Source organism: Helianthus annuus, chromosome 13 (genome assembly GCF_002127325.2).
Source record: "Helianthus annuus cultivar XRQ/B chromosome 13, HanXRQr2.0-SUNRISE, whole genome shotgun sequence".
Classification (NCBI taxonomy): Eukaryota; Viridiplantae; Streptophyta; class Magnoliopsida; order Asterales; family Asteraceae; genus Helianthus; species Helianthus annuus.
The window spans coordinates 128,709,788-128,716,202 of record NC_035445.2 but is presented as its reverse complement, the minus strand read 5'-3'; positions in this window follow the sequence as shown (position 1 = coordinate 128,716,202).

Genomic DNA, 6,415 nt, shown 5'->3' with positions numbered 1-6,415 from the left:
AATCAAACTCAGATCCAGCAATTGGTATCAGAGCTTGGACAGTCAAATTTGATTTAACAATCATTTTGACGTAAATAGTTCAGCTCATAACAGTTGATACTGATCGTTTGTTCGTTTGTTGAAAAACAGAGCAAGGATTAATCACCATTAAAGTTGATTTCTCAATGTCTGTAAACAACAAGAATGACGTCACAATCTCAGGATGATAAAAACATCGGCTCTCTTTTTAAACCACCTATGCTAAAAAGAAATGAGTACAACATTTGGCAGAGGAGGATGGGTCACATCCTCGCTCAACAAAGCACAGGTTGTTGGAGGTCTGTCGTCTTTGGTCCCCATGTTCCTACAGTGCCAAACGCTGAAGATACTAAAAAGTTCGTTCCAAAACCAGTTGAAAACTATACCGAAACCGACTTTCAAAAGATCGAACTAGATGCTAAAGCGTTTAGCATCATAGCTTCAGCGCTGCCCAATGAAATATATGCTGGACTGTTACACTATAACAGTGCCAAAGAATTGTGGGACGCGCTTAAGGAACAGTTTGGGGGTACCGAAGAAGTCATAGAAAACAATAGGGAAATCCTGAACTAACAGTATGAAACATTTTGTCATGTTAAAGGTGAATCACTGACGCAACAATTTGAGCGTTTCAGTTGTCTCATCAGTGAACTGAGGCTTGTTAAAACCACTTTTACAAACTCAACTCAAAATAGCAGGTTCCTCAGGTCACTGCCAGAAAAATGGGACACCATAGCTTTTGTCACCCAAAATTCACCTGAGTTCAAGGATCTGACCTTGACCCAACTCCATGGTCGACTCCTGACCTACGAAAGGGAGTTGAACCAGAAAAGGAAGTTACAAGAGTCAGGAAAAACCGTTGATGATTATACATTCGGTAACACTGCTCTTTTGGGTCAAGAAGAATCTGGGAGTAGTGGTAAGGATCAGGGTTATGATCACTTCATTGACATAACTGCTGGTGCAAATTTTAACAACCCTGATCCTCACTCTACAAGTTATGCATTCACTACAAACGAAAACCAGATGTCAGACAATCTAAGCTTTGAACTCAATGATCTACAGTATTTTGACCCCACTGATTTAGAGGAAATGGACATCCTGCATCAACTGGCCTTGCTAAGTGTTAGAACTAGCAAATTTTATAAAAGAACAGGGCGAAAGTTCCCAGGCTTGCATGGGAATCTAAGGGTTGGGTTGGATAAATCGAAAATCAAGTGCTACAAGTGTAATAGGTTGGGACACTTCGCTAGGGAGTGTAGGAGTCAAACTACTGGTCCCATAATCACTCATCCTAGCTCAAATCCTAGACCTCAAAATCAAGGCACTGTGCACTATGCCTAATATGCCCCAGCAGCTCAAGTGAACACTGCTCACTATGTTGCTGCCCCTGTGCCAGTGCACTATGTCCAAACCACTGTTCCATATATCCAATATGTTCAAACCCCTGTCCCTCAGGCACAAGTGCAACCTGCACCTCAAACCACTGCTCCAGCAGCAGTACAACCAGATCAACAAAGTTTTTTCACTCAAGGGTTTGTTGACTGGAGCAGAATGCCTGAAGACCTCAGTGATGAAAATTTTACACTCTATGCTTCCAATGTTTCTTCTCATGATGAATTTTGTTTGATGGCATTAGAGTCAATACAGGAGGGTGTTGAATCTGAAGAGGAACAGCTGGGTTCTGAAACAGTGGATGAGGTGATTGAAGCAGTGGTTACTGCTGTGGCTAATGAAGTACTGTTGGGAGAAAGTTCAGGTACCCTGATTGAACCACTAACAGACCCATGGTCAGAAGAGAACAAGGAAGAAAAGAGAGAAGAAAAAGCAGGTGAGAAAGAAGAAAGAGCTGAAGATGAAGAAAATCCTCAATGTGATTGTGCAGTGATGGCTGCTGCCAAGGTAACACCTCAAGTTCTTGAAAAACTGTGTTCTGACAATTGCATTATTGCTTTTGCTTACATCAAAGAGGTAAACGAAAACCTTCGGGACAAAATCTTAACTGATGAAGTCAAATTTGAAAGATCTCTAAAAGAACTTAAAAACAAATTGACTGAAAAGGACAAAGAGATTAGCAGCTTGAAAGAAGAGCAGAGCATAACCAAAACCTAACTCCAAACTTTGGTAGAAAAATACCAAGTTTGCAAAAAGGAGTTAAAGTCCACCCAGATCACATGTGAGAGATGGGTGGAATCATGCAAAGGGTATGAGGTTATGCTTGAGAAACAGATAAAAAGCAATGTGAAATTTGGGGTTGGCTATAGAAAACATGATGATGAAAACATTTCTTTTGAAAAATCTGTTCAAACCACTGATGTAACCACTGAGTTTATCCCCACAAACAAGAATGGCCAAGAAGTGAAAATCACTGACAAACTTGGTAACAAAATCACACTTGACAGACCAATGGGATCCTCTACTTTTGAGGAGATTGAAAATCATCAGTTTAAACCTAAATGGTCTGATGAGTGTGATATTCTTGAAAATTTCAAGCCAATGGACTTTACATCAACTGATGGTGTCAAAGCTCCAAAAGCTAAAGTCATATCTCTCAAGGACATTCCAGCAGTGGTTAAAACCTCTGCTGGAAAGGAGTCTGAAAAGAGAAAGAAGAAAGAAAAAATTGATAACTTGTTTTGTGAATTCTGTGAGAAAAGGAATCATCTAACAAAAGATTGTTTCCACTTAAAAGCTTATGATATAAACAAAACAAGTGTCATAGTTCCAGCTGAAAGCTGTATTGTTTGTGGAAAAACAAACCACAAAACTCAAGCATGTGTGTATCTCAAAAACTTTGATATGAAAAAGAATGAGTACCTTGCTAAAACATCCTTGAGTCCATCATCATCATCATCATCTGTCAAATTCACCAAGAAACAACCACTGTTTGTACCAGTTCAAACGGCTGTCACAAAACAACTGAACCAAACATCTGTCAAAAGAGATGTTCAGGTTACTGATGCACCCCCTGCCAATCAGTTCAGAAAAGGCAAGGAAAAACAGTCTTACCAAAGGATTCCACACGTTTATGAGGCCTACAAAAGGCCCTCTAAACCTAAAGTGAATAGGCATCCTTTTGGCTATCAGCAGGTGATTGGTCAAGACCCTCAAAAGTGGTTAGCAAGAAACAGTACTAAAACTGTCCAAACCCCTGACCTAACCACTGTCCATCACTCTGCATCCATACCAGACACTGCTGAATCCCCATCCAAAGCCCTGTTGGCTTTGGAGCCCTTAATGAACTAATCCTTTTACTTCATGTGCAGGGAGCTTCTGCATGCTTTGATAGTCTTTGGTATGTAGATAGTGGAGGCTCCAGGCACATGACAGGATGTAAAGCCCTCCTCAAAGACTTTAAAATCCATGGAGGGGGTGATATATCCTTTGGGAATAATAGTAAAGGGAAAGTTCTAGGGTCTGGCACAGTGCAATCTGGAAATGTAAAATTTGAAAATGTCAATCTAATAGACAATCTAAAATTCAACCTTCTGAGTGTCTCACAAATGAGTGACAAAGGGTTTGGGTCATTCTTCACAAAAGATTGTTATAGGATTGTTAGACCAGAAATGGTCAAAAAGATTGAAGCAATAATCAAAACTGGTCACACTAAACTTGTTGCTCAAAGAAGTGGCAATGTTTATGTTGTTGATATGTCAAAAGAGTGTCCCAGACTGATGCCTGTCTGTTCTCAGCTGCCTCTAACAAAGAGACAGAACTTTGGCACAGAAGGCTGGGGCACACAAATCTTAAGACAATCAGTGAAATTTCAAAAAATGGTTTGGTGAGAGGCCTACCACAAAAACTGTTATCATGTCCTGAACATTGCATTTCCTGTTTAAAAGGAAAACAGCATAAAAGTTCTTTCAAGTCCATTGAAGAGTCCAAAACAACCCAGTGTTTGCAAATGCTACACATGGATTTGTTTGGCCCAGTTCAAGTCATGAGCCTCAAAAAGAAAAGATATTGTTTGGTTATTGCTGATGACTTTTCTAGGTTTACATGGACTTTCTTTTTGCACTCCAAAGATGAAACTGCAGGCATTTTGCAAGACTTTGTGACACAGGTTGAAAAGCAATTTGACCTTCCAGTAAAAAGCTTCAGGAGTGACAATGGCACAGAATTTAAAAATAAGGAGTTGGATGCCTTCTGTGTCAAGAAAGGGATTGTAAGGTAGTACAGCATCCCTAGAACACCAGAGCAAAATGGGGTTGTTGAAAGAAAGAACAGAACTTTGATTGAGGCTGCCAGAACTATGCTTACAGATTCAGGTTTGCCATTAACTTTCTGGGCAGAGGCAGTAAACACTGCTTGCTATGTCCAGAACAGAGTTTTAATAAACCCCAGGCACAAAAAGACTGCTTATGAAATTCTGTATAAAATCAAATCACTGATCTTATATTTCAAGGTGTTTGGCTGTCCATGCTTTATTTTGAACTTAAAAGATTCTATTTCAAAATTTGCAGCCAAAATTGATTGTGGTTATCACTTGGGATACTCATCCACTGCCAAGGCATACAAAGTGTTCAATACACGGACCAAGGCAGTGGAGGAGACTTTGAATGTAAAGTTCAATGAACTTTCATCAATGAAAATCCCAGCAAATCCTGCAGATCTGTTTGATCTTGAAAAATTTACTTTTGAAAATATTGCTGTTAAGACTAACAGTGCAGGTCCATCAGAGGATACAACACCAGACTATGGGTATGAAATCATCATCCCTCAAAGGTCTGCCACAAAGGGAAAAGCACCAGCTGTTCAAAACAGTTGTCAAGGCTCAACCACTGCTACCTCAACAGTTGTTGACCAAAGTAGCCCATCCACCACTGCTTCCACATCCTCAAACACTGCTGACAAAAGTCCTCAAACAGTGGATAAAAGTCAGCAGTTGTCCACTTCATTACCTCCTATTCCACCACCTTTTGAAGCCACTGCTGGGTCATCAAAGTCACCAGCAGTGATTAGCTCAGATGATACACATTTGCAGCCTTCACCAACAAATGCCATCATACCATACCAAGGAGATTTAATCTTCTTGAGATCTCATCCAACGGATTAAATCATTGGCAACATCAATGAAGGGGTGCTAACAAGAAGCCAAACCCAAAACATTTGTCTTTTTGCTGGTTTTCTATCACTTCATCAGTCAGTCAAGTACCAAGAGGCACTGAAAGACAACAGCTGGGTAGAAGCCATGCAAGAGGAGCTCCAACAGTTTAAAAGACAACAAGTATGGGAGCTTGTACCACTGCCAGAAGAGGTTAGTCCCATTGGCACAAAGTGGGTCTTCAAGAACAAAACTGATGAAAGGGGCATTGTTGTCAAGAATAAAGCCAGGCTTGTGGTTCAAGGTTACAGACAGGAAGAGGGGATTGATTATGATGAAACATTCGCCCCTGTTGCAAGATTGGAAGCCATTAGACTGTTCCTGGCCTTTGCTGTCAACCACAACATGAAGGTGTTTCAAATGGATATCAAAAGTGCTTTCCTCTATGGTACAATTCAAGAAGAGGTGTATGTATGTCAACCTCCAGGTTTTGAGGATCCATTTTATCCTGATCATGTCTACAGGCTGAACAAAGCCTTGTATGGCCTGAAACAAGCACCAAGGGCCTGGTATGAAACTCTTTCCAACTTCCTACTCTCAAATGATTTCAAAAGAGGTACCATTGATAAAACACTGTTTCTTAAATGGAGAGGGAAGGATTTAATGATTGTCCAAATTTATGTGGATGACATTATCTTTGGAAGCACATGTAACAAAATGTGTGTAGAGTTTAGAGAACTCATGACAGCTAAGTTTGAAATGAGTACAATGGGTGAGCTGCAATGCTTTCTTGGTCTCCAAGTACAGCAAATGCAAAATGGAACTTTCATTCATCAAAGAAAATATGCTAAAGAACTTTTAACCAAATTTGATATGAATGATTGTAAACCATGCAGCACACCCATGGCAACCAGCTTATTTGATATGAATGATTGTAAGCCATGCAGCACACCCATGGCAACAAATAAGCTGGTCATGTCTGATGAAAAGGATGAGCTGATTGACCAAACACTCTATAGAAGCATGATTGGGTCTTTATTGTACCTAACTGCATCTAGACCAGACATCATGTTTGCAACATGTGTCTGTGCAAGAAGTCAATCAGCTCCCAGAAAATCAAATCTCATTGCTGTAAAAAAGGATCTTCAGATACATAAAAGGTGCTCCCACACTTGGTATCTGGTATCCAGCTAATGGGAATATCAAGCTTTCAGGTTTTTCGGACAGTGACTTTGCTGGATGTCACACCACAAGGAAGTCCACTTCAGGAGGGTGCCAGTTTCTAGGCGATTGCTTAGTTTCTTGGCAAAGCAAAAAGCAAGCAGCAGTTTCAACATCCACTGCTGAGGCTGA